This window comes from Stigmatopora argus, chromosome 11 (genome assembly GCF_051989625.1).
Source record: "Stigmatopora argus isolate UIUO_Sarg chromosome 11, RoL_Sarg_1.0, whole genome shotgun sequence".
NCBI lineage: Eukaryota > Metazoa > Chordata > Actinopteri > Syngnathiformes > Syngnathidae > Stigmatopora > Stigmatopora argus.
The window spans coordinates 15,823,889-15,835,245 of NC_135397.1; positions in this window are offsets into that span (position 1 = coordinate 15,823,889).

Here is an 11,357-nt window from a genome sequence, read left to right on the forward strand (position 1 = left end):
ACACTACCTAACCCTTACCCAGGTCATCCAGAAGTGATTCAAGTAAACCAAAGGAACCGCAAAGAAGTAAATGTGTGCTTGTTCTTTAATCCAAAAATTTGGATAAAGATAATTAACCTTTGTACAAATACTGAATAAAACATTTTAAGAATTTCCTGGCTGTATGAAAGCGAAACTATACACTGATTATATATATATATATATATATATATATATATATATATATATATATATATATATATATATATATATATATATATATATATATATATATATAGGAATCTGTTAAGAGCCGGACAGAGGTGTGATTCATTGGTCTAAACAATACTCAGTAGAAGAACTACTGTGGGGGGGGGGTGTATGTGTGTGTGTATATATATATATATATATATATATATATATATATATATATATATATATATGTATATATATATATATATATATATATATATATATATATATATATATATATATATGTATATATATATATATATATATATATATATATATATATATATATATATATATATATATGTATATATATATATATATATATATATATATATATATATATATATATATATATATATATGTATATATATATATATATATATATATATATATATATATATATGTATATATATATATATATATATATATATATATATATATATATATATACACACACATACACCCCTCCACCCCCCCCCCCCCCACAGTAGTTCTTCTACTGAGTATTGTTTAGACCAATGAATCACACCTCTGTCCGGCTCTTAACAGATTCCTAACACAGCTGTGTGCCTAGTGATATGCCATTTTACCAGTGGCAATGTTTATCTTTCATTGACCTTTAGTGCAAAAGTTGCTTGCGCAGAGGGTCTTGCAAAATTGTCCGCCAAAGGAGGTTAAAAAAGTGATGCAAACAAAGATGCAGGTGTATTTGTTTCTGTAACACCTGGTTTATAAAAAGGAGCTAAGCTGAATGCCATTACTGATAAACTCAAGTGAACATTCTGTGATTAGAGCAATACTAACTGAGCATGCATGCTACAGAGAAAATGCAATTGAAAACTGAAATTCATGCATCAGATGGGCAGGAGCATTCACTTTAGTTTTTCTCGGATTCAGAATGTCAAAACAGGTTTCTGATGCCACATCATTTATAGTTTATCAAATTTCTAGGTAATAATAAATGTCACAAGTAGATATATACAGTAATACCTTGACATACAAGTGCTTCGACATACGGGGAATTTGAGATAGGAGTAAAAATATTTACCTTGAGATACGAAACAAATTTTGAGATACGAGCATAAGAGACGGGAGAGGCTGCTTATGATATCTTTCTCGCCGCATCTCCCTCGTGTAAAGATCCATATGAGCACTGGGCGGAGCATTGCATTTTTTTCTATGAGTGGTGTACGCGTGATGGAGCTGGCTCGCCAATACGGGAGGAATTTTTCAACAATATGCACCATTCTGAAGCAGAAGGACGCTATTTAGATAATCTAGCCTTCCAAAGACTAACCATAATTTCCAAGCTGCGCAGTGACATTCATGACGAGATGGAGAGCCTTCTTTTAATATGGATAAGAGATAAACAGTTAGCGGGAGATAGTGTGACCGAGTCGATAATATGTGAAAAAGCCACCGGAATTTACATGAATTTAAAAGCAAAGTGAGCATCTCAAAAAGGGGAGCCTTCAACACCACCAGAACCCTTCATTCAAGTTGAATTTATGTTTACGTATGTTATGTTACGAGCGCGTTGCCGTCCAACAAGTGTCTCTTTTTTTCTTTCTCTCGCACTCTCTCTCTCTCGATCTTTCTCTCTCTCTTTCCTGCACGCACCCCGCGTTGTACGGAATAGTGTCATTTTAGTATTAAACATCATAACCACTAATTATTTGTTACTCTGTTAGTAGATGGTGAATTAGAACAAATAAAAAAAAATTCCACTGTAATATCCTGTTTTTTGTGTTTTTTTCAGAGGGTGGAAAAAAATTAATTTGTATTTAGTTCATCTCTATAGGAAACCTTGATTTAAGATACGAGTAAATCGACATACGAGCTCAGTCACGGAATGCATTAAGCTCATATCTCAAGGTATGACTGCACTATTCAAAGTAAAAGAAAATGTGTTTATTTTTCATAAGTGATAGATGAATATGTTATACTTTTTCATTTATACTGCATAAGTGTGGTTTACAATCAGATGGGGTAACTGTTTAATGAGAAGATTCGAGACAAAACAACAAAACATTTAACATGTGCCATTTTACAACATAGTACATTACTTGGCCATCAAAAACAATCCTAGGCCGTTATGCGGGTTTCAAAGCCAGCAATAGCTATTGTCTTCAGCAGTCATAGGATAAGAAACGTTTTGCATAGAGATAATTAATTGATAGTTGGCCCCATCACAGAGGAAAAGTCATACCACCACAGTATTGAGTTTTGAAATGTCACTTGTTTTCTCTAGCGTTTCACGATTAAGCACACATTAATTGACACTTTTGACTTATTTCTAAGCCCTAATATTGTTGTTTTATGTTACATGGGATTTGTTATTTGTTTGTTTGAAATTAATCTTATCTTGCATATAATACTTGGTTTGACTGCTGTCGTTTTAAATGTGCTTCATAATACTTTCACTTGACTTGACTAGGTTGTTACAACGCAACAATGAAGGAGCAGATTAAAAAAAAAAAATCGGTCAATGATTGTGCATCCATTTTGGATGTGGCTGATCTAATTTATGGGGAAAAGTTTAAATACATACTCTGCAAATGTTTAAATTGTAATTGGACTGATTGAAAACAGATTGTATCGGATATATTTAAGATTTACACAGACCCATATAATATGAAGCAAATGCTTGATGTATATATGTATATATATATATATATATGTATATATATATATATATATATATATATATATATATATATATATATATATATATATATATATATATATATATGTGTATATATATATGTATATATATCTACATATATGTATATATATATATATATATATATATATATATATATATATTGGATTGGATAACTTTATTCATCCCGTATTCGGGAAATTTCGTTGTCACAGTAGCAAGAGGGTGAGGATGCAGGAATAGGAAAGGCATTTTAGACATAAATAGATAGGTAATAAGTAAGTTAATTAATAAATACATGAATAAATAAATAAATAAATAAGCGTGTTGCTTAGCACATACAGTGGTACCTCGTCATACGACCGCTCATCATACAAAATGCTCGTCTTACGGGGGAAATTTCGATCGAATAATTCGCCCGTGATGCGGTCAAAATTTCGTGATGCGACCAAGCCAGGTGGCCATGGCATTTTTTTTGCATATCTTTCGTGTACGTATAACAATATTTACGAGCACCGGATGAGCTATTCAGACCAGGAAACGCACAACGCCCATGCGCAGGGAAAAGAGGGCTTTCTGGGTAATGAAGTATACTCGTGCTCGCAACAGCATCCCCGGTAGCAACTCTATCATAGGCGCCGTTCGAGGGGATGCGAACACAGATGCTACAAGCTAAAAGGAGCCGCTAGCCAGCGCCCCTGAAGCTCCCATGAGCAGCGGGGCGATCGCTGATAAAAGACTCTGCTCGTTGGCTGCTCATAAGAACATCGGGGGCACTGGCTCGCAACAGCATCCCCGGTAGCAACTCTATCATAGTCGCCGTTCGAGGGGATGCGAACACAGATGCTACAAGCTAAAATGAGCCGCTAGCCAGCGCCCCCGAAGCTCCCATGAGCAGCGGTGCGATCGCTGATAAGACTGCTGCTCGTTGGCAAGTGGTCGTGCGTTCTCCGATTGTGAGGACATTTGTGTGCATCATTTTCGGAATATTTTGACACGACAGCAAACAGCCCATCGATAGCGAACGTGAGGGTGGAGTGTTTGTTCTGTTTACGAGTGCGTTGTGTGGAAGAAAAAAAAACCCGAAGCCCCTCTCCCCTCGGCGAAATCCGCCCAATTTTAGTTAGATTAAACACTTGATTTCTATTAAACCACTCGTTATTTATTACTTTGTCAATATATGGCGAATTATAAGAAATAAAACATTTTTTTCAATCCAATATCCTGTTTTTGGTGTTTTTTTCAGAGAGTTGGAACGAATTAATTTGTTTCCCATTCATTTCAATGGGAAACTTTACCTCGAGTTACGAGAATCTTGTCATGCGAGCTCAGTCCCGGAACGGATTAAGCTCGTATGTCGAGGTACCACTGTATATACATACATACACATAGATGTACATGCATGCATACGGTAGGTCTTAACACTGAGCCATTTTTTTGTTAAAGAGCCTGACAGCTGATGGGAGGAAGGATCTGCGGAAGCGCTCCTTCCTGCAATGAGGGTGCCGCAGTCTATTGCTAAAGCAGCTTCGGAGGGACTCCACAGACTCATGCAGGGGGTGGGAGGTGCTGTCCATGATGGACATCATCCTGGTCAGCATCCTCCGCTCTCCCACTTCCTCCACAGAGTCCAGAGGACAGCCCAGAACATAGCTGGCCCTCCTGACCAGCTTATTCAGCCTGTTCCTGTCCCTCTCCGTGCTCCCGCATCCCCAACAGAGCACTGCATAAAACACTGTAGATGCCACCACAGTGGCGTAGAAAGTCCTCAGCAGTGTCCTGCACACTCCAAAGGACCGTAGACTCCTCAGTAGGTAGAGGCGGCTCTGGCCCCTTTTGTACAGGGCATCTATGTTTGTGGACCAATCTAGTTTGTTGTTGAGGTGAACACCCAGGTACGTAAAATTCTCCACGATTTCAATGTCTGTACCCTGGATGTTCACCCGAGTGGTCTGTTGAGGATTCCTCCGAAAATCGATTACCATTTCCTTTGTCTTACTGGTGTTGATGTAGAGGTGGTTTTGCTTACACCAGTCACCAAAGGCTGTGATGACTCCCCTGTACTCCAGGTTGTTCCCGTCCGTCACTTGTCCAACAATAGCGGTGTCGTCAGAGAACTTCTGGAGGTGGCAGGTGTCTGTATTATATTTGAAGTCCGATGTGTAGAGGGAGAAGAGGAGTGGAGAGAGCACTGTGCCTTGTGGGGCCCCCGTGCTGCAAGCTACCACATCAGACGTACAGTCCTGGAGTCTCACATATTGTGGTCTGTCAGTGAGGAAGTCGATGATCCATGCAGCTAGGTGGTTCCTTACTCCAGCCTCTTCCAGTTTCCCTCTCAGTAGGACTGGCTGAATGGTGTTGAACGCACTGGAGAGGTAAAAAAACATCATTCTCAGCGTGCTTCCCGTGTTCTCCAGGTGTGAAAGAGACCTGTGCATCAGGTAGGTGGTAGGATCTTCCACACCAATGCCTGGACGATAGGCAAACTGCAGAGTGTCCAGCTCTGCATTCATCAGGGGGCTGAGGTGATTAAGGATGATTCTCTCCAATGTCTTGATCAGGTGAGAGGTTAATGCTACCGGCCTGAAGTGGTTTGGCTCCCTGGGGTACGCAGTCTTAGGAACTGGGACCACACAGGAAGTTTTCCACAAGGTGGGGACCTTCTGTAGACTGAGGCTGAGGTTGAAAATATGCAGAATCACTTTACCAAGCTGATCCGCACACTCTCTCAGTAATCTGGAGCTGAGGCCATCTGGACCAGTAGCCTTCCTTGCTTCGATCTTCTTTAGCTGTTTTATCACCTGATCGACAGTAATGCAGAGACCGGTGGAAGAGGGGGAGGAAAAGGAGGAGGAGGAGAACGAGGGGGAGCGTTGCTTCTGGTCTGGGGGGTCAGGGGAGTGGGGGCAGGACTGAATCTGTTAAAGAACTGATTCAGTTCATTGGCCCACTCCATGCCGCCGGACTCCGGGTCTCTCTCACTGTTCCCTCCATGGCCCGAAATGGTCCTCAAGCTCCTCCAGACCTCTTTGGTGTTGTCTCTCTGGAGTTGGTTCTCCAGCTTCCTCCTGTAGATGGTCTTTCCCTTCCTTATCTCTCTCTTCAGCTCCTTCTGGACCCTTTTCAGACTCTCTTTCTCCCCAGACCTAAAAGCCCTCTTCTTCTTGTTCAGGAGGGCCCTTAGATCCCTGGTGACCCACGGCTTATTGTTGGAGAAACAGCGGACCTTCTTGGAGGGTACAATGTTCTCAACACAGAAGTTAATATAATCTGTGATGCAGTGGGTCAAGCTGTCAATGTCTTTACCATTTGAATTGCACAGCACCTCCCAGTCAGTGGTCTCAAAACAGCCCCTCAGTACCATGCTGGTCTCCTCGGTCCATCTTTGTATGATCCTCGTGGTAGGTTTTATTTTCCTCACCATAGGGATGTAGGTGGGGATCAGATGGACCAGGTTGTGGTCTGAGCGGCCCAGTGGGGGCAGGGGGACTGAGCTGTATGCCTCCTTTGTGTTGGCATACAGCAGGTCCAGAGTTTTTTGTTCCCTGGTCTGGCACTTCACATACTGAGTGAAGGTGGGGAGAGTAGAAGCCAAGGGAGCATGGTTAAAATCACCAGAGATAAGAAGGAGAGACTGGGGGTGTGACCTTTCTTCCTACCGCTCTCCTCAGCATCCCTGTCCGCCCTCACCAGCTGAAAGCCATCCAAGGAGACGAGAGAGTCCGGAATTAGTTCATTCAGCCAGGTCTCTGTGAAGCACATAATGCAGATTTTCCGATATTGTCGTTGGTGTTTGGTCAGCGCTGTTAGCTCTTCCATCTTATTGGGGAGAGATCTTACGTTCCCCATAATAATAGATGGAATGCTGGGTCTGAAGCGTCGCTTTCTCTCCTGACATTTTGGTCCACCTCTGCATCCTCTTCTCTTCCTCTTTAACTCCGCGGGGAGGTCCAGGTCCAGGTCCAGGGGAATCCAGGTGTTGCGTAGCGCTAACAGCTGATCCTTTGTATAAAACAGCGGAGGCATGGCTGAGTGGGTGAAAAATAATGTCCAGAATTCGCAAAGATAAACTAAACTAATAGATCTAAGACTGCCTCTTGCACAACTTGAGTCTTAGAATAGAGTCTTGAAAGTAAAGTTTTAAAACATTAAAGTTTGGAATATAATATATAAAGCAAAGTAACAAGTAAAATCTTAAGAGACAATAAAACGTAAAGATAAAGGATAAAAAGCTCTAAAAAAAGCCCTAAAAACACAGAATACAAGTGAGGGTTTAGGGAGCCACTGCAACTAGTTGTTGCAACTGGTTACATTTTAGTGGGTTCAATTCTTTTCAGAATTATAAATGTGTGCATTTTGTTTCTGGATATTAATTGATGTGAATGTAACTGTTGCAGAGAATGGGAAAGCTGTTTTCATGAGGAGAAAGCAGCCTGGTTTGCTTTTTGTATTTTTCCTATTTTTAGTATGATTAGTTAATTTGTGTAATTGCAGGAAAGGAAAAAACAAATATAGTTCTTGATCTTAACAAAGAAGCAGTGATCAAAATAGAATATCAGCTAGCATATTTAATTTTGACTGATAAGGCATTTAGATTTTCACAAACTATAGTGATGGAATAAGTAAGATTGTTGTGATTTTTGTTCATTGGGGTATTAAGCCCAACCTAATAGCTGTCTGCAGATGTTGAGCACGTGTTGAAGACAGCGACAGAGTGCGGCAGCTAAAGAAGCAGCACGGACACTTGCTGCACAGTATGCACAGCAACAAGGGCTGAGCCGATCTCAAGAACAGTCTGCAGACGACCTGTACACAGCTAAAGGCCTACAGTGCCTACCAAAAATTATTCCAAAATTGAGCCATGGACAATGTCTCAACAGGGGGGATATATGATGAACAGGTCTAAATACCTACTTTAAAATTTTTATAGGAACTGTTTAATTTGTTACAGATATAATGTGCAAGATGACCTCAGGCCCAAACGAGGCCAATGTCCAAAAGAGTGTTGGACTGGTAGAGCAAACAAATGGTACGATAAAACCAAGGCTTAAGAAAACCATGGAAGAGATAAAGAAGCCATGGCCAGAACGCCTAACACTGGTCAAAACGTATATGAAGCTAGTGCCAACTAGCTCGAGATTAACACCTTTTGAGATAGTTCTTGGAAGATCTTTCCAACTTCCTCTATGGGAAGGTGAACCATGACAAGAGACTAAGGGTGAGGCAGATCTACTTACAGAGTGGATGGTAAAATGTTTGGAGAAACTTGTCCAAAGAACATGTAAGCTGCCGTGATCCTTTTGTCTATCTTGCAGGAAGTGGTGAAGCCAAGTGACTGGATCCTGATCCGAGTCATAAAAAGGAAGTCCTGGTTACCTCCACGATGGGAAGACCCATTCGTGGCCTAACTCACCAACCTCCACAGCAGCAAAGATCGCTGAAAAGTCAAAGTCGATTCACCAACCTCAGGTCAAGGTAGTTCGAGACACAGGTGACTCTGAGTAGACCGTAAGTCGGACGGTGTCAAAACCCTTGTCCGTGAAAAACTCATCTGACGTCTACTCACCTGCCACGAGCACCCCTCACTTAACCTTGAGCTCCCATAGACTTTGCACCTCTACACAGAAGCCGCAGTGAAAGCTGTTGCCACCCACATCACAGTGACTGGACTGACAGTGACTGGACTGTCAGTGACTGGACTGACAGTGACTGGACTGTCAGTGACTGGACTGACAGTGACTGGACTTTCAGTGACTGGACTGTCAGTGACAGCCTGAGCGTGTCTGAACGCCCCGCCCACAGAGACTCGAGTTGGAAAACAAGATGGTGACATACTCCTATCACAGAGGAGAGTGAAGTGATATGGAAAGAACAATCTGGAGAACTACTATGGAGAAGATGTGTGGTATAATTTCATGGTGTTCCAGAAGAAATTGATTGTTGTGAATGAAAGTTATGTGTGTAGCCGTATACCCATTTCCACAGGTATCCCGACAACCTGAATTCACTGGGTCTAGACGCCACACTTAAATCTGCAGTGGTGCAGATGAGATGCATTTCCTTTTAAGGGGAGTGAACATAACAGTAAGAGATAAGAGATCAAAATCAGTGCAAAATCAGTGCAATTCAAACCACGTGATGCAATCTGGGGTAGTGATGTTCCTGGTGACCATAAATTGTGGTCCGCCCCCCAGAAAATCATACTGTTGCTACTTTCCCAACTTGGGGTGGATAAAGTTATGCTTCGTGTAAAGACATTGAACTGTTACATGAGTGTTTATTAACCAAACTGTCAAAGCCCATAGGGATGTTGCAGGAACGGATGGAGGTGTGTGTGCCATGATGGGAGAACACTGCTGCACCTTCATCCCAGATGAAACCAGTCTCAATTCTGTTTAAATTTGCAACTCCCTCACTTGCGATTTTGTTACTGTTCTGTATTTTTTCTATGTGTGTAATCCCCTGTATGAAAGTTATGATTCGAAACACTATCCAGCACACGCTGGTAGCTTACAGTGACATACAGTATCACCACATGACAAACCATACTGGAGATTATCGCGCTCTTTCGAAGTGTGACGAGTCTCAGTTTGTCGAGCCGTCCGGGTAATTGTACTTGTCTTGACTTAAAAAATTGTGTTCGTTCATTAAGAGGGACGCAGAGGAATTTTTCGCGAATGACGCTAAATACCTCGAGTTTTTCGCCTCTGCCTTGACAAGTGATTTTATTATTTTCCATACCCTGTTGAAAGTAACTGTTGATGATATTTGTATTCTAGAACCTGGAGGGGAGGGATACAAATTGATGTCTAATGAAAATTCTTTCAGAGTAACTACAGGGGGGAAATGTGGAGTATGGAATGTATTCTTATGCTTTTTGTTAGTCAATTGGTTTATTTAGTGTAGTCACTAGAATAGAATTTTGCACGGCCTAGCGGAAATTTTCGTCCGTGACACCTATCAGTTAGGGGCGCGTCATCTACTATGACACACCCATTTCTTTGTTCACAGTTTCCCGCCTAAAGTTTGTACCTATGTCACATGACCTTTTGTCAATAAAACTGGTCGACCTGTTGGGGGGATGCAGGGAGTTCAAACTGGTCAGGCTGGAGGTCAGACGCGCTCCTGGCGCTGGCTGCTGTGACTCCCTCCTTCAGCAGAAGCTAGATAAAACTCATCATGGCCGACTCTGTGTGCTTCCTCTAATTCGAAGTTATTGAATGTTTATCGATTAGATCCAACAATTATGTTCTTCACAAGTGTATGTAAACTTTTGACCACAACTGTATATTCAATTCAATTCAATTCAATTTATTGGCAAGAAAAAGCACAAGGCTAAGGGCCATGTAACAAATTTACAATATATATTCATTTTCTGAATCGCTTTATCTTCACTAGGGTCGCGGGGGATGCTGGAGCCTATCCCAGCTGACTTAGGGCCAGAGCCGGGGGACACTCTGAATCGGTGGCCAGCTGATCGCAGGGCACGAGGAGACAGACATTCACGCTCACACTCATACCTAGGGGCAATTTATAGTCTAGGGGCAATTTATAGTGTCCAATCAGCCTACCATGCATGTCTTTGGAATGTGGGAGGAAACCGGAATACCCAGAGAAAACCCACACATGTCTAGGGAGAACATACAAACTCCACACTCCACTGGATTTGAACCCAGGTCCCCGACTGTGAGGCCGATGTGGTAACCACTCATTCAACCGGCTGCCCAAGAAAAGAAAGATCAAACCAATATTCGAAATGGAGTGACAAGAAAACTTGGAAAGTTATTGGAAACGTATCAGAAAATAGGCAAAAACTTAATGTGCATCATATCGATACCCCAAAACACCCATTATTGGTGTTTATTTTAAAACACAAAAATAGTAATCATTTTGATTTTATGATAGACTATGTAAATAATTAAGCATTCTCATTTTTAAAAGTAAATCATCAGATTTGGTTTCATGTGCATAGCTATTCCCATTTGTGTGGAGTAACCTTGTAACCGAAGTAGGATGTTTTACTGCACTGAATATTTTTTTTCCAGAATTTTCTCAAACAAGTTATTTGGCATCAACGAGGAGCATTTTAAAGATGAGTTTGCTCAACAAAGGTACTTTACCCTTGAAAATGTGACATGAAGCCCTGGCAAACCTAATATTTCACTTCAAAATCACTACAGTGACACAATGTGAACCATCGACTGGGATGGGAAAGTGAAGAAATGACGTAATTTCCGTGGACAAGATCAGCCAGAGGTGTGCTGTCTTTGTCCCGCCCCTATTTGTTTAATAAAAAACGATTAACCTTTGTTTGTTTTTATGTATATGACATTCAATGAATAAAAAATTACAAAAGTATAATTTTGAAGTAGAATTATTATTGTTGTTATTATTATCTTCCCTGTTATTCAGCATACATATGCTTCCTAAAACTGTCAATCAAAGTGCTGTAACCAAACTCGGT